Genomic DNA, 25,998 nt, shown 5'->3' on the forward strand with positions numbered 1-25,998 from the left:
AGGCCTTGTTAGGTTTTTTCTCTCTCTGAGTTCACAGACTAATTTATAATGCTACATGAAAGCATCAGGAATAAAGATGCTTTCTGACTCCCAAGACCTGTCAAAAACATGCCTAGAAGATAAAGCAGCAAATCAGATTCTGCCTCCTCTTTCCATGTAGCTGAAAACACCTTTTTTTCAAAGGCTGGCATACCAGGTCAAAGGGCTGCACAAACTAGAAAAGCCTGTAGGCAGCTGGTTTACCAGGCCCAGCTTGGAAGGCAGATGAATATCTTACAGTCTGAAAATGGGCACAGTCTGCTGAAGGGGTTTTGAGTTGGGGTTTTCTTAGCGATATTTGATATTTCACTAGAAGAAAACCATATGGCTAAAGGGAGCAGACTGAAGGGTTTGAAGTCAAGCCATATCTGTTCAGAAAAATGATCCTTGGTACCATCACCCAGATTTAGCAAAGAATTATGTGGTTCTGTACCAAGCTAGGTAATACCTAACAGCCAGAAACCTGAGAGGGGTACACTGAGGGAAGTAAGGAAAGGTCATAGGTCCAATCTTCCCAGTAACTCTGAACTCAAGCATTGAGCAGAAGTGAAAACATGAGCTTTTTGTGTTAAATTCTGTTCTGAGAGATGTGACAGTATTATATGCTTTTTGTTTTGTCACAGAAGGTGGACATTAAGCATCCAAAACTGCATTACGCAATGAAATAAAAGGGTTTGATTTTGTTGAGTTTTTTGTTTGTTGTTTGCTTTTTTAATTTTTTTTTTTACTCGAGAAAATTAAGTCTGAAGGTCCTTTTTATTAAAAAGTCTATTCTGAACTAAAAATAAGGATAATATTTTTGAACAATGAAGGCAATTTCCCATTGACAGTTTGTATTCTGTGACTTTGAAGACTCATCATCACTTTCACACTTCGAATTAAAACTGAATGTATTTCTAATAGATAGCTCAGACTGCACTTATAGATCATATACAAAATTATTAGTCAAGTTTTTCCAGACTTGATGATCTGAAGGTGTCCCCTGCCTTTAAGCTCCATGAATCTTTTAAATAAACCTGTTTTAATATTGATATATAGGTTTGCTTAAAAATGAATTGAACAAACTCTTGCAGTAAGGGTGATGCATAAAAAAAGGTAGCTGGATGATTTATTTGATGTGTTCTCTCTAAAGCTCTTTTTTTATTTACCGGGGATATGAAAATGAGAAGAGTTGATTTTGTTGTCATGCAGTCATAGCTGACTGGAAGGTTGTGTAGTAAAAAAAAAAAAGAAGGAATCAATTAAAGTTTCAACTATTTAGTACATTAGTCAATACCTAATTCCTGGCAAAATAAAAGCACTGCTGGCTGAAAAATATGTCTTAGGCATGACAGCTAGCTCCCATTCCTTGTAAAGAAAGATGACTTGGGTCATTTATAGTCTTGTAATAACAAACTTCATTGTTTGTTCTGGAAAACTCTGAGCATAAGTAAACCTACTGTACTACTTCATACATAATCTTGTTTCACCGAGTTCTGTGGTTAATTACACATTTATTTAGGCACAATCATTGCTCAAATGATTAACAGTGACCATCAATGAGGATGCTGCAATTTTCAGTGTTTGTCTTCTTAAGGTAGGTGCAGATCTTCACACAAATCAATCTCCCTTCAACTGGAATGTGATCCCTCTTCCATTTTATTTCTGAGGCAATGTCAACAACACACTTTTGTGTATCTCTCACAAGACCAAAATCAGAGAACCTGTAAATCAGCATGACCCAAAAATGTAAAAATATTATTATTTGCTGGAACTACAGTAGGATTTACAGTCTTTACTGTCATAGAAAATAAAAGGGTAATATTCAATTATAATATATGACAAGAAGACACATGCATAAAAATATAGACCAAAAATTTAGAGAGTAATATACTGGATTAATACAAGGAATGCTGACTGTTGATCAGAGTTCAACTCAAGTAATCAGTTTCAATTCTAAAGAAGCTACTCCTAATTGTAAGATTAACTGAGAGAAAAATCTGGTTCCTTGATTGCTGGATTTAGGGCCTCATTAGTGATATAAAATGTTGAAGTTAAAATTCATGAATTCTTAAATAATTTGGTGGGAGTTCCCCATGCCTGTCCCCTCTCTTTCCCAATTGTAGGCCAGTGGAGAAAGCAGAAAACACTGGCACATTCTGTGGCCCAAATTTTATGAATATTTTCACTATCATGCTGAAAGTAGAGGCTGAAAAGCTTAAACAATGTAAGACATAGTGCACATTCATATCACATAAAGATATTTCGTTGGATGTACTTACTCACATTAAAAACTACCTCAATAAAAGCTAGAAGAGAAAAGAAATTCTCTAAAAATAAATGTGCAAAATGTTTTAGGACCCCACAGTTATGTCTGCTCCACTGTTTTTCATTGGAGGCATCTCTTGAGTGAGGATGACCTTACTGGACTGCTGAATGGGCACAGGCAAGCCCTAATGGTCCCCTAATAAAGCAATGCTTGCACAGCAGGTTTGTAAAGAAACAGCTACACAGTTTATGATTAAAGAACAAGAACTGGTTTTCTACCCTTACCCGTAATCTTAAAAATATACCAGCTTTTCCCTGAGAAAGTAGGCATGTAGCTATATTTTCAGTCACGAAGCTCACATGAGTGCATGGATTAATATCTCCATATGTTCTTCCTCATCCAGATCAGTATGAACTACAGGAGAATTTCCAAGAAATCTGGAAACTGTATAGGGCCAATGTAAACCAAGTACTTTAGGTGCCAGGAAGCTTCAATCTTGTCCAGACCCATACCACGCCCTACATATGGGTTGTGTCTAAATACTGCAGTGTAGGCCTAAATATACTTCTTAAGGAGTTGCATATGTCATTTGGAACAAAGCATTCCATCTTCTATTCTTCTATTCCTACTGTGCTGACCAATAGATGTTGATGGTATAAAGAGAGAAATAAAGAATAAATTCAAAGTTGAGCTTTCTATTTTTACAAGCAAATCAAGTCATCACATCTTAGTAAGTAACTAAGAAAAAAAAGTTTTACTCACAAAATTCTACTTCAAACTGTATTCGTTATTCATTTTCATTCAAACCATCAGCAATACCTTACTGGTTCAGCATCACAACTTTTATTCTTCAGAATTGTCCCATGTGGCTTGTTCTACATCACGTAACATCATGCAAATTCTGATGCTACCAAGACTCAATAACACTCCAATAGTTTACTGTAGCAAAGGGACATGAAGGGTGGATCTAGTATTCTCATTCTAATCAGAATCAGTAACATATTTTTGAAGAAAATATCCTGGCTGCTTAAATTATAGTGCTGCAGTTGGCAGCAGAGAGTGACCTCAAAGCATGAAAACTGGATGCCTTTCAGAGCAAATTAATCCAGAAGAGAAATTCCTTAAAGATGCCTGGTGTGCTCCAATCAGCATATTGAGGACATGAGACCAGACAAGAGGATTTCTGAAATATAACCCTTGAAATGCATGTGGTGTGGACACTGCACCATCGGCACCAACAATGCTCTGTAAAACCATTGTGTTGATTCACTCACTAATGTAGGCATAGCCACTGACACATTATTGAAGTGCTGTCTAAATTGCTTGGAAGATATGGAGCAGGACTTGATGTCCTGTTCACCTGGTTGAACAGAGAAGGGAACTGGTAGTCCAAATACACTAATCCTTTCTTTCAGTGTCTATTCCTGTGAAGTCATTCTACAGAGATCTCTCCAGTCTCATCCAGAATAGAATTCTCCACAAACTTCTAGCACAAACCTTTCTCTGGAAAAAAGCAGTTCACAGTAGAAGAGAGCAGAAAGGACTACTAACTTGAAATGGACATCTGTTTTCATCAGGTAAAGTTGAAGTATTTTATTCACCCTCTAAAATCAAAAGCTGAGTGAAGACATGATTTATGAAAGGACTAAGAGTATAATTCAATAAAACCTGCCTGTAAATAAATTTAGCCAGATAGCAGAAGACAAGGCCTATATGTCATAAGAATGTGTCCCAGAAACATTCTTTCTACGGGCAACAAAATAAGCTAATTAATGTTAGCCTAAATTTAAGCTGAAGTTTCTTCATGCATTCATAAATAACAATTAAATGATATTATCAATAGGATCAGTATTGAGAATCCAAAATTCTCAGTTTCTATGTACCTAAATATAAGTTTCTGATACTGTTTCATCTTTAAGAACCACGAGTTTCTATACACAGAGTGGTATATTATACTTCAAAACATCAGTTTGTTTAATCAGGGTAGAATCTCACAGCACAGCTCCAACAATGTCACAGTTTTTACATGGCAATTCTTTCCTTTATAACAGCTTTTCAATCGCATTACAGATATTCTTCTTCTACAAAAAGACTTGCAGCTGCTTGTTTTCCAGGTTAAGAGAATGAGATGGCCAATGTGACAGCATAGAGTGTCTATTGCCTGTTTATTAGGTGCAAAGAATCTCAACACATTTTGAGAATCTGACCATTTATATCACATTCTAAAGTGATTTTGTCTATTGCTATTTTTATATCTCAAATATTTCCACATGTGTTTCACATCAAATGTATGAGTGTCCCTTTTGAAACTGAGCATATATACTATTAGTAAAAACAAGACTCAAATTGTTTATAAGACCAAGATCCCTGCCTGATGTAAATCAACATAACTACGGTGGTTTCTGTGTACAACCCTGTTAGCCAAGACCATTTTTGCTTGAATAGAAAGTAGTTTCTTTCAATTCTATATCTTTTCTAGCAATTTAACTAAGCTTATTGGAAATAAACAAAAAAATACCAATCAAATTTCTAGAAAGGTGTAATTAAAAAAAAAAAAAAAAGCATGAATATATTTTTTTCCAAAAATTTGTTTCTTCATGGAAAAATTGCATTATTTCATGGAAAAAAATACCTTTGTAATCGTTTTATGAAATTGGATGATGTTATGACAAATTATTTTAAATCCTCATATCTTTTGTAACATCTAAAATGTGTTTTAGACTCCTTTTTATACAGAAGAAATCAATCATGGTAAGTGAGGATAAAAAAAAAGTAGTTTAATATTTTATTTCTGGCTGTAGATCTTTGCTTGAAAACAGGAATTGGCTTTTCTGAAGCTAATTCTTTTTTATTTCACTTAGTCAACAAACAGTAGAATGATATAAGAAAGTTCCAATTTATAGAAAGTCATGCCTCATAAAACTCCTGGGGACTGTACTGTTCTGACTTCTACCCCATGTGGCCTCATTGAAGTCAAGAACGAATGGACTTTTAAAAAATCTTTGTTTATCATGATGAGGCCTGTGTACATCCAAAATGTACTGACAATGTGGTTTAAAATCTGTGTTGCATTAGGAAGAATCTAAATGTTTTACATTGCATTTCACACTTGTATCCTATTAATAGGCACGAAAGATTCAAATGTATTTTTAGATTAAGGCTCTTTGGCACTGAGTTTGTCAGGGTAAACAGCTCATTGCATCTGAAATTAATTCCTAATATAATGTGAACAAGGATAAGGAAGACATGAGGCAGATTAGAATGGATGAAATTCTGTGCTGTCTTGTGGCTACTTAGGCCCACATTTTGTTGAATTATATGCACATATATGCACTCAATATGACTATTCTAAGACAACAAATTACTGAGTAGACATTATTTGATGTTATATTAAATATAATGTGCTCCCGAGGCTTCTGTCTTTTTATATTTATTTGCTTGAATATTTCTTTCCTGCATCTTTCAGAGCTAATATAACCAGCTGAAAGTATAATATAAAATTTAGTAGCATTTATACAATTTCTTGATATAATTCTCATCTAAAAGGTACCTAAGTCAGAATAAGAACTTCACATGGCTAGCATTTTTTCTTCCTGGAGTTAATACAAAGAGATATAAACTAAGTTACTTTTTGAAAATCTCCCCTGATAATTATAAAGAAGTTTGATGAAAGATCTCCTGAAATGTCCTATTACATATAAATATAAAAAGCAAATGAAATACATCCAGCAAACTGTTTAAACTCAATTGAAAGTGACAGTTTGCCTATTACCAGCATAACCTACAAGTTTTATGTGTTCATAGATGTCAATCAGAACTAGAACAACATATTGTTCATAAGTATTTTAGAAATATTTTCTCTGAAATGGAAAGCTCTGATAATTCCTGGTTTTCTTGTGTGCTTGTATGGTGGTAGCACTCAAATGTAAACAGTTTTCTAGAATAGTACAAAATCTGGAAAGACTCATCCCTGCACAGTAGTGTCTAGATCTCAAGGCAGAAACCTAGGAAACTACTCATGATCCTAACAAAAGAGAAAGACCAAAAGGAGAATAGGGAAAAACAATTAATCTTGTTCTGAGCATAAATACTATTTTGAGACTCATGATCAAGTAATTCTGATCTTTCATAGATGTCATAGATTATTCAATTTCATAATTCAGGCATTGTTTACCACTTCACTTACCATCACCTTGCCAACCAAATCCATTTTATTTTGATAAGATCTTGTTGAATAAGTAAGAAAAGAGTTTTTGAAGCATGGGAGAAACTGTGAGAAAGCATGTTTCTCATCCCAATTCCTTAAATTTTACTAATTCTAACAACAAATTATGTTGAATTGGCATGGGTTCTATGGATACGTTTCTCTCTGAAGGTCCAGACTCTTCCCAAACCTATTATCTCATGTTCAGATTTCCCATGTGAGCAGAGAAGACCCGCAAAAATCCATCAGTCTTTGCAGGATGTGACATTAAAGATCGATAAGAAAGACTTTCACCCAATCTTATGGTTTTGCTTTTAAGGGCACAAAACTGTGAAGGATTCAAGGGCAGCCAAATAGTGTCAAAGCTTAGCATCAAGTAAAGCAAATGCTTAAGCACATTCTAAATGGAGTAGGAGAATGTATATCATGTGACATGCACTGTTTTTAGGACAGAGTCCAAGTCCAAGGCCATCCAACAGTTAAATAACATAGGATTGGTAGAAAATATGGTCTTTAAGGTTTCCTGATGCTTCTTCTGCCCCAAACTGTAGACAGAGGCATACTGTACTCAGATTTATATAAAATCATTTTATGTATCAAAGAATGGAATATTTTTTGTTGTCAAATAAAAACTAGTTACACTTGATGGTTTATATAAACCTTAATGGGCTATGTAATGGAAAAGAGTTGGAAATATTGTTAACAGTAATAACAATAATAAAGATAATAACAGTAATCTCAACATTGATGATAATTGTAGTGGTAATTGTCCTTTTTTCAGCATAGTACCAATGTAAAAAAAACTGGGGACAGGCACAGTGAGTACTATCATTAGGATTTTTTTTACAAATTCCTCTGAAGGCTGTAAATCTGTCATACATCCTGTCACAACTTTTTATTGATGTCCTTTCTGTGTGTTTGTTGTCCATGGTGCTTTCTGATACAGAAAATAGACATGGGGAGGGAATAATTCAGGATCAAACGTGTCAATGGAAAAGAAACTATTTTGAAAGAGAAAGCAGATTACATGTCAAATAGAAATGTGTCAATCTGCAAACAAATACAGAGGGAAGTCCAAGAGGTTATATGACTCCAAACCTTTTGATGTTTCTTATCTGCATAAACTATTCAGACGGGAAAATCGTGCAAATATATTAGATTTATTGAAACACAATATGAGAGGGAGCACTAAATACCAGGCAGTTATCAAGGATACAGAAGAGGGATTTGGGATCGTCCTTGTAGAGTAATTGCACAACACATGTTGAATCAACATATGGTTTAAATGGAGGCTGGAATAACTAAAAGCTTTTAAAAGCAGACTTAGTAAAGGAGAATAAATATATCTAAAATATATCTAAACTTTATGTAGGGATAGGGGGAAGCCCACATAAAGAAACAAAAAGAAAAAAAGTGACATTACTGGATCCAGAAGTAGGTTACATGGTCCTGGAAATTACAGCAATGAATATAGAGACTTTATTCACATTCATTCATATAACTATATTGTGGGCAGGAGAGTAGGAGAATTGATTTATTTGGAAAAGTAGAATAATGTGACCTTTTGTAGAAACTCTCTAAACTTGAAAGACTCACTAGGTTACTGAAGTTATTATCCTTTCTTCACACAGTTACAAATAAAAGATTAAAAAAAGAAAAATAGTATTTTTTTATTAATCAGCAGGTATCAATAAGAATGAATTCTGTGCCAGTAAATTCAGTGAAATATTTTTGCTAAAATAATCTTTAACACTTTCAGTACACTTTTGTAAATTCCATTAATTAATAATAAATTAATCATAAATTCCAAAACTAATATTGGAATTGCTTGTCCAAGAATTTCCATTTCTCTTTCATAAGTATCATCATCATCATCATGGCTAGGCTTTGCGAAAGAAGATTTAGGAAGGCTCTATCCACGTTTGTTACAGGCACGCTGGTGGCTTATGAGGCCAATACAGATAGACATATCTGATTGCAAAAGGCACAGCAGAAAGACTCCTTAGGTGGTATATTCAGCAAGACACAATTCTTTCTGTGTTGTCTTTTCTCCTCAAGAGTGATCCTGTGTGCATTCTCAAAGGAAACGGCAGTGTTATAGATGGTGTGTCTCCAGGTCTCCCGATTTGAGGCCAGAGTAGACCAGTTATGATGATCAATATGGCCGAGGTTGAGATGTTGTTTCAGGGAGTCCTTGTATCTTTTCTTCGGGGCTCCTTTCATGTGACATCCGGTGGCAAGTTCACCATAAAGCAAGATCTTAGGGAGGCGGTGGTCCTTTATCCTTGAGACGTGCCCTACCCAAGGCAGCTGTGTTCTCAGTAATGTGGCCTCAATACTTGTGACTGCTGATGCCCAGTGCAGAATGCCAAAAAGACCATCGGCTTGTGCACTGCAAACTCAGCTTCAATCTTAAATTCAAACCAAAAAGGGGCAGCATCCCAAGGAGACAACTCCAAGTTAACAATCTCCAATCAGCCACAGTGAGAGACAAATTCCAGGCAAACTTTCAAACTAGGCTCGAAAACCACTCCACAGATTCTGCAGATTCCTCTCCTGAAACAATTTGGCACCATATTAAAAACAGTATCCTACAGTCCTCTGAAGAAACTTTAGGGTTCTCCCTCAAGAAAAACAAGGACTGGTTTGATGAAAACAATCAAGAGATCCAGGAATTGTTGAGGAAGAAGAGAACCGCCCACCAAGCACACCTTGCACTGCCATCCTGTCACACAAGAAAAACAGCCTTTCATCTTGCATGCAGCAAGCTCCAACAGAAACTCTGTGACATCCAGAACAAGTGGTGGATCGATCTAACTGTAAAAACTCAATAATGTGCAGATTTGGGTGATCACAAAGGATTCTATGAGGCCCTGAAAACAGCATACAGGTCTACATACCAGGTACAAAGCCCTCTACTCAGTGCTGATGGGTAAACGCTTCTAACAGATAAAACTTCCATTCTGAATCGATGGTCTGAACACTTTCAGACTCTCTTCAGTACCAACCGTGTAGTCCAAGACTCAGCAATTCAGTCCATCACACAACAACTGGTGAAGTACGAATTGGATACTGCCCCCACTTTAGGAGAAACCCTCAAGGCCGTACAGCAGGTGAAAATAGACAAGGTAGCTGGGATTGATGGAATTCCACCTGAAGTCTGGAAACATGGGGGCCTTGCACTCCTTGCACTCCTTGCACTGCCAAATTTCATGAGTTCATAAGTATGTAGGACATCATTTTTATGTTGAAACTATTTTATGTTATATTTATGAATTTTCTGTCTGTATGAGAACGTGATCTTCACAATTTTTATAAAGTTGAACAGTGAAATAATATGATGTCAAAGTGTTTGTTCCATTCTTTTTATAACTTCCCCTCAGAAAAAATGTCTATGTCTACTGACAAAATTTTTAAATTCAGTTATTCATTTAACAAAAACTACCTAGGCTGGACTTTGCTATCTAAAAAGTCATATTCAAACTTTATTACTCCTATCTATTGAGGATGTGGGAACTAAAATAGAAAAAATAAAAATTTATCATAAGAAAGCACTTTAATTCTTCTAGTAAACTGCAAAATATTATTGTGATGATACCCACTTATAGAAAATGCATTTGATTAGTGACACATTAAGGATCATGGAATCATAGAATGTCCTGAGCTGGAAGGGACCTTGCAGATTATCTCGTTTCAACCCCCTTGACATGGACAGGGACAACTTTCACAAGACCAGGTTACTCTGAACTTCAGTGAATGTGGTCTTAAAGATAAATTGAACTGAATCATAACCAAGAAGAAATCCAACTTGGAACATATCTCTGTAGGTCATCTGGTCCAAATCCACTTCCCCCCATCAAAGCAGTACCAGTTTCAAGATCAATTTACTCAGGGTTCTATCTAAACGAGTTTTGAATTATATTCTATCCACAAGGATGCAAATTTTCACAGCTGCTCTGGGGAACCTATTCCCATGTTTGAGCAGCTTCATTGTGAAATTTTCCTAATATCTAGCCAGAATTTCTCTTACTGCAGCTTGTGCCTATTTCTCTTTTTTTCCCCTTAAGTGAAAATTCCCAGGACTATTTTTCTCTGCTAAAAAAACAAAACAAAACAAAACAAAACAACACAACAAACAGGGAAAACAACCTGGGAAGACCCCAAACCTAAAACTTTCTTTCCACATATATTTTTAGAGTGAACCACTGTACCCAGGTCATAGCATTTTCCTTCACAGAAAATTTCCTGCCAAAGCGTAGCATAATATGTATGGAACATGTCCTTGACACTTACAAGGCATGCATACAGCACAAAATGGAAAATCTTAAATATTCTTTGAATTCTTGTCAAGGAAGACAGAACATGAGAAGTTCAAAACTAACAGCAGGAGGTTTATCTTCTTTTCAAGAAGATGTCTTACAGAAAAAAGAAGATGACAAAATTTCAATAGTACAGAAAGAAGAGAATAAAGACTTAATGGGGGATGGAAATCTTGGAACTCTGCACACTTATTCTTGGAGGTTGGTTGAGATCCTGTTCATAGGGACATGAATGGCAGCAAACATGGAGAGAAGCAATCCTAAATAGTTTTACAATTAAAAATATTCTAGCAGCAAATCACTGATCATCCCAATCATTCAGGAGTTTAAATGTTAATATTCCAAATTTTTATACAGTTCAGAATATTATTATAGCTAATTGACATTTTCTTCAGTAGAAAAGTTCAGCTTTTCTCTGAAAAGTAAGAAAAGAGAAATAAAATTTCCTGTTTATAGGGAATACCACAGAAATATTCACTGTCAAGAAGTCAGATTTCTACTAAGAAACAGTACAAATCGGCTGGGTGAACAATTTTAACTAGTCTTGTCAGCATCACTGTTATCATATATGCCCTTTTACCACATCTTGAATGGGGCAGGAAGCTAGGTTGATTTCTTATTTAACAGATCATTCTTTTCTAATGTCATTGTGTTTTATTGCTATTGCCCTGTAGTTATTCTCTTCAGATCTTTGGATTTATTATTTTAATATGCAGAATGTGAAATATTTTGGATCAGATATTATTTACAGTTAGAATGGTCAGAAACACCAGATGTTCATTAGCAACAAAAATGAAGTTAGTTAGTTGTCTCCTTTATTCCATGTTATAACTGAGAAATGATTAAACTGATCCAGATGTGTCTATGCCTTTAATTCCATCTGTCTCACAGACAGTAAGGCTCTGGTCGTCAATGAGTTATTGCATATTAATCTACAGAGCCTTTGATGTTACAGTTAATCTTATACTCTGTTAAAATAGACATTTGTTCTCAATCTTTTGAGTAAATCCTTAGAATTTAACTAAGTATTTCTTATCATTCATTAATAGGGGGAGTTTTTCCCTCCTGTTAGATATGTTTCTGAGGGAGTGTTAACTATAGGAAAACATTCCAAAAAATGAGATGAAGAAGCTATGAATTTCATTCCCAAAGGCTTTATGGCAAGAGAAATAAATAAAATTATAACAGCCTGAAGATTTGAAATATATACTTTTTGATGAGAATGTATGGAGATGATCTATTGTTATCTTTATAATCTCTATTATTATTGTTATCTTTATAATCTCTAGTTCTAAAGACCCCAAAGCATCTCTGGTGATTTGTAAACTAGGGGGGTTTTGTCTTTTTTTTTTATTATTTTTCTGTGAAAACTATTTTCTTAAAAGAAAAATGTACTACTGTTTGCTCTACTTATTATATGAAGGTGCTCTGTATTCACAACAGTAAGATCTGTTACGTGCACACAGAATATGATCTTTAAAATGGGGTTAACTACAGTTGTTAATTGCCTATTTTTATTCTTTCTGTATCAGACAAAGAAATGGACAGGGGCCTAGCAGAACTTTTCTGTACACTGGTATTTTTCAGTACTCAGCAAAGCTTAATCCACTACTTCCAACCACTAGAGACAGAAGTTACAAGAAGTGGGTAAATCTAGAGGTCACTCCTGTATGTTTTAAGCAGTTCAAGTAGGTGCCACTTTCTCCCGTGAGATGAATCCTTAAGTCAAACTTTTTCACAGGTGAACGAGCAAATTTTCAAAGAGGGTAATATTGCACAAGAGTATATAAGTTTATATCTTTCCGAATAGTAAAAGTTACTTATTTACAACAGCATAATCTTCTATAAGGTTATTAAGGAGTGATGGAACCTCGGTAGCTCAGTCTTATTCAGAGATCCTAGAGATTCTCCATGATCCTACTGCTGCTTATGCAGTTTGTGACCTTCAGCTTTTGCATCTGATTTATGTAGGGAAACCACCAAGTCTTCCAATTGTTAGCAATATTTGTGTTCTTTCCCTGGAGGCCAAGACTCAGCGAGTTTACAAGGTTTTTATGTTCCAGTGCCCTGAGATGTGTGTTGGAAGATATTTAAACTACTGACTTGGACTGATTAAAGAACACGGACCAGAAGAACAGCACACTTATATTCCATCTTGAAGGGACCGAGTCCAATAATATGTCCTCACAGAAAATATATATTAATAAATACATTAAGCTAGCCAGTAAAACAGTAATATAGGTCCAAGAAAAGAGGACCATCATCTGGGAAAGATTCAAATTCAGTTAATAGTTTCTGATAAAGAGAACGTGAATCAATATGAATGATGCACATGTTGCATCCATGTTAGTTAACCAAATATTCTCTTGAAATCAAATTATTTTTCCAGTTCCCATTCCCAACAGAAATGGTACACTGATTGTTTCTGTGACATCATTAGACGGATAATGACCAAAATCTGGCACTGAGAATATAAAGGGACACATGAAGTAAGTGATGAAATATACTTCTGCAAATTTATAAGTAAACAAATCTAAAAAGTGTCAAAATAAACATTAGAGAGCAGTAAATAGATATTTGTAAGTAAACTTAATACTTGCTGTAGGAATCTGTACGACAGCCTTATGAGCTGAGGTTAAGTTTTTTTCCTGTGTAGCACAAAGCATCTACTTTAAAAGTAGAGGTAGTGAAAGTGCATCTTTAGCCTGGACAGCAAAGAGAAATTCTAAAACTGTGGGTATGACCTCCAGAGAACTGAAAATTTTACTTACTGTTAGTTTTGATCCTTTATCTCTGCTATGACAGACCAACACTGTGAGGTATTTTTTTGGGATATGAGCACATGTACTCTAGAAAGTACAGAATTTCCTTTGGTAACACCTTACTGGGTCACCATCTATCCCTTAGAAATCTCTTTATTTCCCATGATTCAGCTAAACTTCCCTTTTCTCTATTCCTAAGTCTTGCTGCCATCTAATCCCTTCTACTTATGTGTTGTACCTTTCTTTGCTAAAGCATCTCTTTGCTTTCCTTGCTGCAGCCAGGACATAGATTTCTGAATCAACTAATAAACTGATTGATTTTATATGATTACTTATTACTCAGTCATCATTTAGGGCCATTACGGAACTAAGAGATTTTCCAGAAAACATTGAGTTAAAGATCGGGTATGTGTTATAATTTACTGTAATACTTTATTGTCATCAACTATGAAAACCTTTTTTGCATTGCCAAATATAAGCAAACATTATTGGTCTCATATTGTGAGGCCACTGACAGAAAGTAAATTTTGCAAACCAGGCAGGGACTTCTTGATCCTTTGAAATATTTTTGAAAAGAGAAACAAAATTCTTGTGTAGGTCAGTCCTTATTTCTGTAGAGAGCATACATTAAGTGCAGTCCAAATATGTCAGGGAAGTCAAGTTCTTATTAGGCAATATTGAGCCAGAGACAAGGCTATGTTAGGTAACCATGTTTTGCATTGTTCTTCTCTGCTATATCCATGTAAAACTTTCTACAGTCCATTCAGAAAAATGCATTCAGAAGCTGTCTTCAGGATAGGGTAGATTATGAAAACAATGACAGAGAAACTCTGTCTTGGTCCTTCAGGGCAGCTGAGAAATAGAGTGTTCTATTTAGCACATCAAATACAATTTCCAAAATGATGGCCATAACCTTCCTCATCCTTACAGCTGTTAGTTTTCTTTCTGAGCTGGTGACTCCCATGACCAGGTGATTACCTGGATCTGTAGCTGGAGAGGAAACTACCTCACTTGTCTTGTCTGTGGAAAACCTCTGGAACATGAAGAGTTACTTGTGGCCAAGAAAACTTGGACTTTCCACTGGTGCTGACAGCTGAATTACTGCTTCCTAAAATTTGCAGTGTTGACAAGTTTTTTTCCTTCTTATTCTCCTAGAACAAGCTTTTAAACAAGTTGGATGAATCGCTGCAGTTCCTTGGGATGTTACTCCATCTATTCCTTCTCCTTTCACATGAAATCCTCCTTTTCATTGGAACTGCCCCAGACTTTCCACATGCTGCAATTCTCCATGCCGACTTCTTTCTGGTCAGGCCCCTGAGGGGTGGAAAAGATCCTCCACTTCAAGACTCATGTCAGTGGCCTTCTCACATGATTACACCACACAAAAACCCTGAGTGAGGGTAATGGTGTTAGGGTGGAATTTGAGACTCTGTCTTCCCTTGTCTCTTCCTATGTATTTAGTGTTCAAAAGTTGTGTCCAATTCTGCCTGGGAATCCTGTTTTTAATTGTCTCAAGATAAGATGATGCCAAAAGAAGCTTATTAATACTCCATAGTTTCTTCTCAGCTGATATTGGTGACAATACTGTAAAAGGCTCTTTGACCAGCCCTGAGAAGTGACCAAGTCTGGGTGTGTTGCTAACTGGTTTGGGAAGAGCATAACTGTTCATATTTTGAGATGGTCATAAGCTGGTGCACTGGCAAAAAGTCTCACAGCCATGAGGATATGTCAAATACTTCATCAACATTTTCTCCATATCTTGACACGCTGACATTTCTTTTTTCTACTCCTGAGAGTATGAACATACACGATAAGCACTTAGCCAAAGACCTTCTGGACTCTGGATGCTGAGGGGAGGATTTCCCTCTTCCTTTCTTCCTATTCCCAAATTGACTTTGTATCATCTTTATGGTTCTAGTTTATTATGGACATGTTATCAAGATAGTTATTTGTCTTCAAAGCGATGTGACTCTGCTGGGATAAGACTTTTCAGATCTGTAGATTCCACACAGAAAAGCAGCTTTCCTTCCTCATTAATTTCTTCCTTACCTGGTGACGACCCACAGGTGTGTCATGCAATACAAGTGAGCTGACTCAGACTGATGCAGGCAAGGATGTTTGTATCATGAATGACATTGTGTATGGTCTCTGTGACAGAAAGGTTCCTAAGTTTTGCCTTTTGGTTTCCTTTCACCTATCAAACCCAGCAATAACTATGCAACAGATCTGATGTGAGTTTGATCTTGATGCTTCTGACAATGCCAAAATGGTATGAGCAGAATAAGCTTATCCAGGAATAGACTTGATTTGAACATCCAGCAGAGTTTTCTGCCTTTTTTTTTTTTTTTTTTTTTGAATAATCAATGCTGTAGCTTTGGACCATAAAAGAGTTGTCTCTTTAGATTAATGATCTGGCCTCAGCCATTCTTTTTTTCCAGTAACAACTGTTCCAGCAGTAAATAAAACACTTCTGTAAGACAGGAACAAATCTCATTTTAGGCAGGGATGTTTATCTAAGGTAACCTTGGTCTGCCAGAGCAATGATCTGTAGTATACTTAGGGCACCACAGCGTTTGATCTCTTGCCTGAGAAATCATTTCTTATAGCACCTTATTTGCAGCAAAGGGTAAACTCCTTCCCAGCTTGTTGTGCTAAGAAAATGGTTTAATCTCACAAATAAGTTGAGCATTACCTTGTTTAAAACATAAGGCTTTAGAATAGTTTGAAAAGAGCATAATTATAAAGCACTCCTAGGACCTGCCCACTGTCCTTGTTCAAATCAGATCTTTAAATTCTTCTTTTAAATTCTTCTCAAAGACTGTGATACACCAAAGCTACTTCTATAGGACACCTCATTATAAAACCATAAAAATTTCTGAAATGTGTGTATGTAAAATTATAAATACTTATTAAATCAATATTTGTTATTCTGTCCACAGGAGAGTGAGCCTCTATTTCCCCCTAATAGTGTCGATCTTTTCCATTGTTGCACTTTTTTTGTTCAACTGTGAAACAGAGATAATGAGAAAAAATTTGTGGTGCATTAAGTAAAATCAAGTCTATATCAATGGTGCTGTAAGATGACAAAGAGTTTTGTTTACTGTCTCTCTTTTCTTTTTTTTTAGTTCAAACTTTATTCATCAAATGCCTTGCCAGTCAAAGGCACCTATGATCAAGGAAAAAATGTTGATATTACTAGAACTTGATATTAAACCACCTAATTTCATTGTCCGAGCTTCTACTAACTTCAGAGGTCCAAAATTAATCTCTTAAGAAGGTCAGTCGAAAGCAAATAACTCAAGGAAGTCTTTGCTTTTCTTCTTTTCAGGGGAAATAAAAAAGAGGAAAAAAAAAAGAATTAAAAAAGGAAAAGAAAAGAAAGAGGATCAGAGAGGGTCAGAGAAAAGAGTAGAAAATAAAATAAAATAAAATAAATAAAATAAAATAAAATAAAGAAAAGAAAAGACAATAGAAAAGACAATAGAAAAGACAATAGAAAAGAGAAAAGAAAAGAAAAGAAAAGAAAAGAAAAGAAAAGAAAAGAAAAGAAAAGAAAAGAAAAGAAAAGAAAAGAAAAGAAAAGAAAAGAAAAGAAAAGAAAAGAAAAGAAAAGAAAAGAAAAGAAAAGAAAAGAAAAGAAAAGAAAAGAAAAGAAAGAAAAAAAGAATCTGTCAATCTGACCATCCATCATTTTGTCCAAACATTTAGTAAATCCAACTCCATTGCCTTGCTATAGTAAGTAATGTATATGTCTTACAAATAATATCAAGAATGAGATTTTTCTCTGAGTTGCATGCTTGATTCATCCCATATTTTAGAATAAATTAAGGAAAAATTAAGAAAAAAAAGAATCACATTGGCAGTGCCTATACACGTTGGCTGCAGTGTGTAATATTGGTTTTTTGGAAGGCAATTGGCTTTTTTTTTTTTATTTTCCCTTTTTATATTAGCTTTGTCATGAATCCAAAACTCTACCAGAGAACTCTAACAGAGAGGAAGTAGAACATAGTGAAGTAGAAAGAATGCACTTATTGGTTGTGGTTTTCTATTCTTCATCTTGCTGAGAATACTGCCACTCTTCTAGCTTTTTATGAACAACTTTCAGGCTGATTGCTTTTGGAGCTCTTGCCTTTTGTTTTTATACTATAGCATCCATTAGCAGAAGGTATAAATGCAGTAGGACAGTACAGGTGATTTTATAGCTGGCACGATATACTTCACTTTTTAAATACATCTTTAAAAATACTTAGCAAACAGTTCAACTGATGTGCTAATTTAGCAAATATTTACAGAGACCTTACTATTAAGCTTTCTCCTCTAAATTTTGATATATATATTTAACTATGATACTCCTATCTTGCATTGCATTGAACTTCAAATCCCAGTGGAAAGGCAAAATTAAAGTATATTCTTTTTTTTTTCCATAGAAATTTCTAGGGAAGGGAGATCTGCCGACGCCTAAAACCTATTCTGACTGTTTCAACTGTGATCACCATGTGTCATTTGCCTTTCATGTTTTAAACAGGAATTAAATTGAAAAATTGGTATTACCTTTAGTGGTCCATGAATCTAAGTCCATAAACACCCATTTAGAATTTTTCTCCAATTTTGGTCATTCCCACCTTTTTCTTTGCTCACGAGCAGATTCCAAAAGATGTGTTTTCTCCACCCCATAAGAAGATTCACTTTTCTCCAGAATAACAATCCTCTCATAGCTGAAAGTAATTGCAGTGATTTAAACTCATGCTCTTTTATAAAGAGTCCCTGAACTACCAGTCAGTTTTTGGTATGGAAAAAAAGACCATTGTCATTACATTAAAAGCTAAAAAGTAGAAGTAATTAGCTCCAGGCACCTGTTATGGAAAACAACCATAAACTGGTTAGATTTCATTGTCATCTTAAATAATCATCACTATTAAGAAGTAATTCCTTTTATTTCATTCAGCTCTGTTCATAAAGGTTCCGTGAGGCTTCTAATATATGAAAAGATATCCGTATTCTTTTGTTACATCTCTCACAACAACAACGTAAGCTTCAATTAGCCAATTAAGATTTTTTATTAAAGTCTATTAAAATTGGAATGAAGAGACACCTCAAGAGTTTTAATACTTACTGGCTTTCACTTTGGTCAAGAAATAATATTTACATGTTACGATTTTCAGCACAGAAATTAGAACACAAATTCAGCTATGAGTTTTACTGCTTTGAGCTTGCTTCTCTGTCATATTTTTGATGTTTCAAACAGATACAGTGCACATGTTGTCTCTGCTCCTCTGAGAAGAGATACTGCTCATGTGGCTCTGTGTGTGTCTGCAACAGGAGAAGAAAAAGAATGTGAACTGGAAGCATTCCAAAATGTGTCCTCTGGTCAAGTCCCAAACTCTACTGAAAAGCAGAGCCGCAAGCAGAGTTTATCCATTTGCATAATGAAGTTACTGTGGATGCAAAATAAAGGTAATTTGTATTAGGATATTATATCACAGACACAGCGTAAGATTAGAATCAGTTAATTTATGTGCGGAAGAACAATATCTGCAACAATTGTCAATTTGAAACAAAAAATCCACCTTCTCCCCCCCCTCCCATTCTAACTACATTAAATAACATGCACATAAGGACATCTTGGAATAATTATAAATTATTGAATTATTATAAATTACAGACAGAAACCTGTCATCGTGCCCTTCTCTGTCACTATTCCTTCAGCCCAGGATCTGTACATGTGTGACTTTCATAGTGACACTTATTTGATTACAGTTTATATCTCAGTCCAAAAGTTGCTTTCCTAATTTTCATGTCCCTTGTCTGTAACATTGTGATTGCTATATTAATTTTCTCTGCCTCTCTTATTTTCTTGAGTGTCCAGTTTTAATTGTCCTCAATTGCACTTTGAAGATAAGTGCCTACAGTTGGGTGCAATAATTTGTTAGGCTGATTTCCAGATCTGTTTCAAAACCAGATGAACTTCAGTATCTTCTGACATCTGTGAAGACTGTTGGAACTCAGTACCTATAAAATCCAGGCTTCCCATTCAGTGCTGACCAGTAACAACAAAAATGTAAGCAAACCTATTCAAAGTTTTCAGCTAGATGTTTAAGAAATGTAAAGAGGAGATATTTTTATCTCCACAAGGTAATAAATTCAGCAAGTGCTGTCAAATTCAAAATGGTAAAAGAATTCCAGATACTGATTTCAAGTGCTAACAAATGACTCATTTAATGTGGAAAATAAAGTATTTTGGAATTCTCACTTAGAGGAACTGTTTAGTTCTATGCCAGGAAATATAAACTTCATATTATGACAAGATGACAAAAAACCTGATGAGAACTCTGGTTCAAGGAGTTCAGATTTCGAAGGGTGAACTAAGGATACAGGGCTATTTAATATGCCTAGCTCTGGGTGAAACACAAGTTTTCTATTAAAACTGATAATAAAAAGCAACTTCTGTAAAGAGCAGAACAACAGAAGTCACGCACCTTACTTTTTTTGCTGTTTTGCTGTTTGGTTTTGACTTTTTTTCCCCATCTTATAATTTGGAAACCACTGCATTTGAGAAGTAAATTGCCACAAGTTTTCTTGCTGAAAACTTTGATAGTTAAGCACAATAACTCCATCTGCTTAATGACTGCTTATTTTCCTGATCCACTATGAAACAGTATTTTTTTGTTATTGTCATTGTTTTGTTTTGGTTTGAGGCAGTAGATCTGGGGTTTTAAAGGCCTCTTTCTGCTGAATATACTACTGATTATACTGACTTATACTGCCAAACATACTACCCAATACCTCTCCTATACCATGAAGATTAGGACTTATGCAAGTCAAAGAAAACCATCACAAATTTTGTTGTAAAGAATTAGGTCTTAAACTAGTCCATAAGTCCTTCCATCCTTTCCTTTGTCTAACAGAAAGTCAGGATGTACCTTTTAACTTTTTCTTAACCTCTTCCACCTCATTTTAGACCTGGGTAGGAGTCACTACCTTTTCAGCAGATACAGTGAAATCAGGTAGAAGATTGTTCTTTTGCCTAGACAACTTTAACAGTTTTTATTTTCAGGAGAAGATTTTCTTCTGATAGTGAGCAAGGTTCAGTCTTCACTGTACAGCTTCTTCACCTACCAACAGCAAAATTTAATATATTTTACATATATCAATAGCCAGTGTTTATTAAAATTTTATAGTAATTTATATAAAATGTAAGAATCTCAGATATTATTAATTAATAATTCTTAACTGAGACAACAAAGGATTAACTTTATCCTTTTAAGTAATAGATGACATGGGATGCAGTCTCCATACAAGAGTTTTAGAAATATTGTATGAAATGGATTCCAATGATAAGAATTACATTCTAAAAGCAGGAACTGTTACCCTTCAGCTGGATGGATAGATGTATGTGAGTTGTAGGACATATCTTTTAGAAAGTAATTTATATGTTATCATAAATATCATCTGTGTGAAAATGTTTCATCTCAAATTAAGTGAATTTCTGTGGTGGTACATTGTCCTTCAGAAAAAACACTCAAGCCCTTTAAAATGTAAAATCACAGAGATCAGTGGAAAAGCTTCTGAGAACGGGGAGCTGGTGAAAATGAAGACAGCAGTGACAGTGTAAGAGCTGTATCAAGTCCTTCAAAGCGCTGATCATGTCATGCTCACCTGTCTACATGGACACTACTTGTACTGTGCGCAATAAAAACAGGTTCAGCTTTGATTGTAAGAGATCTCCCGTTGCATTTGCCAAACAGAGGTGCTGGTGTTGAGACATATTTGCACAATCACACTTGGTTTTTAGTTGATTCATTAAAAAAGGTATCTTTTAAACTCTGAAACCAAATGTATTGTTGAGTGACGATTTGTCCGGTGTTATCATAGACAAGTAGGAGACAAGGAGGACATATGTCCCAGACAGATGATCATTCATGCTTAGGTGAATCAAACTGCAGCAAAATGGTAGTCTTCAGGCCCCTTTCTGTACTAAACATTTCAAGTACTTTTCATTAAACAAACTGATATGTATCATCAGTTTGGTTTTTCTGCAGCTCTTGTGTCTCTAATCTTCCTTTGACAAAAAAAGAATACTGAAACTATATATCTCCCTTTGTTTGCCTGGCCTGATGTAAAATACTAAGTGGCGCCATCTGATCCATTGCTTTACTTACAGCAGCTCAAATATTAAGATTTCCGTACAGATTCTGCTTGTTTATACTGTTTAAGTTGAATTTGTGTGGTCTGCAGCCTTTTACTACGCAGACAGAAAGCAGTAATTTCCTATCTGCTCAATAAAAGGGAAAGTAGACTTTCATGTAACCATTATAATTACCCATAAGAAGAATAACTATGTCATATTATTATAATCAAATACAAGAGTTAATGTCTTAAAACATTCTTATGTTTTAAAATGAAATTTTACAATAAAATATATGAAACAATTTTCCTTCTTTTATGTAGCACCTTGCTATAGAAATTTATCTCAATAGTACAACACATGACATTTTCAAATACACTTTATTTTGCTGGAGAATGTTTTGAGCAACTCCTATTCACAAAAATATGACTATTGAATAAGAGGTATAGCCTTAACTAATATATACAAATATTGTAGCATACTTTCGTGTGCATGAATTGTTTCTATCATTCCTTTAAAAAGTCTGATATTATAACATTTATTTCTTTGCTTTTAATTCATTTGAGAATAAATAAATCTGAGGTTTTCATCTGTTTCCAAGAGTGAGCATAATTTTTATAGTCAGTGGACAATACCACTTTGATATATGACTGCATTAGCAAACTAACATGTTGGTAAAACTCAGTTGTAAATGCCATTCATAAGACTGAAAACAAAATTGTATCTGAACAGTATTACATTTGTTTTATTATCTAGAGAAACAAATAAAAATTTCAAATTGCTTGTTTTGTTTCCATTGTAAGGAAATATGCTTTTAAACTTTATTTACTGCTTTTTTTAATAAATCCAAATTATAGAATCTCTGTTTTTTAAGTGAGAGGGACTATATAGTCAGAAAAGAGTATAAACACATATTGAAGCATCATAAAATCCTGTTAAAGCAGGTCTTTTGCTTCTTAGATTTTATATCTCAGTAAGTATAAATGTAAGACAGTCAGACCAAATGATTACCCCTAGTCCCTGAAGAGTTGATTCTACAGCCTTTTCTTCCCCCCGCCCCATTTGGATATTCTAAACTTGGATTAGATCTGTAATAGCAATGATGGCATCTGGAAGGCATTTTAGAAACAGAAACTCAGCCAAAGTATTAAAGGAATGCAACATGTGGACGAAGTGTGCTAACTTTGCTTATGCAACCAGGCACTTAGATGCTCTATAGCCCTAAAACTTAAAGATGTCCTTTGATGTACAGTAGTAGGATTCTGATGAAGAGTGTGTTCATGCTGAATTAATTACTTCTAATAATACTAACATAGTAATTAGTGTATAGTATAGCTTGCTTGCACTTTAGGAAGGCTGATAAAATTGAAAGTAAAAAATATCATAAATTTACATTTTTGCTTCTGGATAAAACCAAGCTGCTTATGGTACATAATTTGGAAATCTAAGAAAGAATTTTATTTGTTTCAAACTGGTGGGTTTTTTCAGAAATGCCATCTTGACTTCTTTGTTTACTCAGGAAAAGGTATATTTTATCAGTTTGCTTGTCTTTATTCAGAATAGATATCTGAAACAGCAGAAGCAATTAGAGATGCGTTCAGCACAGCTACATTCTCATAAATTTGTATATTGACAGGATAAGCTTAGAAGTACTTGACTCAGAAGTTTGGTTCGGTTCTTTTGTCCATTTTCCTTGTCCCCTAAACTTATTCTAAGTACAGAATACATCAACAGTTGCTGCAGACCAGTTCATAGGAGGCAACTGTGTGACCACAAAAACCCAGTTGTAACCCAGTCTAGAATTGTTTGTAGCCATTCATCAAGTTACAGAAATTCAGTAACACCAGTTGTACTGAACTAGACAATTAATTTGAACCTTCAGATACTCTGTCACTGATTCATGTAGAAGATGCAAGTCACACATCTCTGCCTAAATTAAGAAGATATAAGAAACTCATTACGAAAAAGTATACAGAGGGATCTATTCAGAAGGTGAAGTGCTGTCCTGTTGAGCACATCATAGGTTTTTTGGTTCTCTACAGATTTTAATCTTGATTAATTATTTAGCTTTCATGTCCAACTATGTAGGGAGGAGGAGGGAGACTGATACAGATGAGTACTGAGCCTCTAACAAATAAGCTTCAAAGGACTGAGAACCTGCTTCATAAATGGGATAATGAAAGGTGGCAAAGGAAATGTAATACTGACAAATGTGAAGCCGTCCCCATTAAAACAAAGAATAATTACCATAGGTACCAACATGCTGAACTAGAAGAGGATTCTGAGTTTTCTGAGTTTCTGTTGCACATTTAGAATAATTTACACAGAAAATGCCAAAAGTATACAATGAAAAAATTAAAAAGACCTCTTGCCATACATCATCTACTTTGTCTCCTTTTGTACTGATACAAAAAGTCAGTGAGTTTGGTTATATAAAAAGTGACAGATGTATATTTCAGGATTTGTTATTTTATCCTTTCTAAATCAATATTTTAATTAGAAAATTAAAAGAAAGAAACAGTAAAATTGTTGAAGCTTAGGTTTCTTTTCTTCAAAGGAGACTCAGGGCAATATATATTATCATTTTGTCTAAATTTAAGTCAGAATATAGGAACTGAAGTCTCAGAGACCACTGAAAACATCAGCTTACTGTTTCCTCTGGACCACTCACTAACCTGAAGAAGAAGGTAATGCATTTCTGTCCAGCTTCTGCTTTATTCACAGTTGGGGCACAAGACGATTCCACAGAGGTTTCATTAGATATAAGGCCATGCAACACACAACACACTTGATTAATAATAGTTCAAATTGAGGCCATTGGCACTCTGAATCACAGAAAAGTGTTATATCTTTGCAACCAGAGCACATTAGAAGGTTACTGTGGATGCTGTTCATCCTTTATGTTGAAGCAAGATCAAATACAGGGTTCCCAGGACCACAGCAATAAAAAGAAACAGGTTTGCTGGGAGAAGATGAGGAAAAAAAGCATCAGCTCTAGAGGTTTTTCCCGTGAATCTCTCCAAAGCATAGGAATAGCTTGGGTGCATGACCACAGAGTATGTGGAAAACCTTGGGATACCACGTTGATTAAAAATTTCTTTGTGAATGGAAGAACTGGGGAAAAAAAACAAACATGTACATCAGAGAGGGAAATTACAATGCTAGAACTCTTCTCCCAGTGGTGGACAGCATGGATTTGAGCTACTAATCCAATGGCTAGGTAAATGTTTAGTCCAATTACTGTTTTCTATACACAAATATAAATTTGTACTGAGGTGAAGATAAGAATGGAAGGTTTCCCCTGTAGTTGAGAGCTCAGTTTAAAAGTCTGAGTTGCTCTTTTTGGGTGTGGCTCAGTGAACCTTGGACTGCTTTATGTGAGACAGAGCAGGATCCAAAGGAGATGTGAAAATCCAGGCCTAAATATCTTGCTTTGGCCATGCATTATGTAGAGAACATCTGCAAGATCAAGACCGAGCATTTGGTTAGCAATGTGTCCAACAAGGCTGTGGACCCCCGTGAAGTTACCATGGGAAGAAAGGCATGTATGGGGAAGGACTCAGCATAACCTTTCTGCTCTGGGAGGATCTGGGGAGGTCCCCTGTGGCTAACAGGGTGCCTGGAAAAATGGAAAAGAACACGCAGATGTGTCTGACCTTGCAGACAATTACAGCTGCAGTCCTCAGTGAGGGCCAAGACCCACTCAGGGGGAGTTGTTTCCAGAGGAGGCTCTTGGGCCTCACCAGAGCTGCAGCCCTGGCCATGTCACTGTGGTGCTGCTGGCCAGCCTGCTCTGATCTCACCCCATCCCTGTCCCCATGGCTCTGCCCAGCCATCCCAGGGTGCCTGATCCAGATCTCAGGCACACCTGAGGAACCCAATAAACTCAAAGATCCTCAGTGTGTCCTGTTGGTTTATACTCTTTGTGCATCTCCCAGAATCCATACTCTAAAATTAAGGGCGTGGTGAATAATATTTAGTGATAATATTTTCAGACCTTTTTTCAGGGGTATATTGGTCTTTAAACATACATTAGTATATTTAATCTTGAAAGTAAACATAGAGTGCTCATGGCTTAATGTAATTTTTCAATCTTTTTTTGCCATTTAAGTGAAAAAATAACCTTATCTCACACGTAGTTCATTAAATATATAAATCCAAATATTTTATCCGTTCATTATGACTTGGCTAGGCTCTATATATTTACATTCTTATATATTTTTCTCTTGAATACTCTTATTGTATCCACCTCTTTTAAACCTCTAATGGAATTATAATCCTGTTTTTATGACAGGATACTG

This window comes from Pipra filicauda, unplaced genomic scaffold (genome assembly GCF_003945595.2).
Source record: "Pipra filicauda isolate LSUMZ 115617 unplaced genomic scaffold, ASM394559v2 scaffold101_size5749837_pilon, whole genome shotgun sequence".
NCBI lineage: Eukaryota > Metazoa > Chordata > Aves > Passeriformes > Pipridae > Pipra > Pipra filicauda.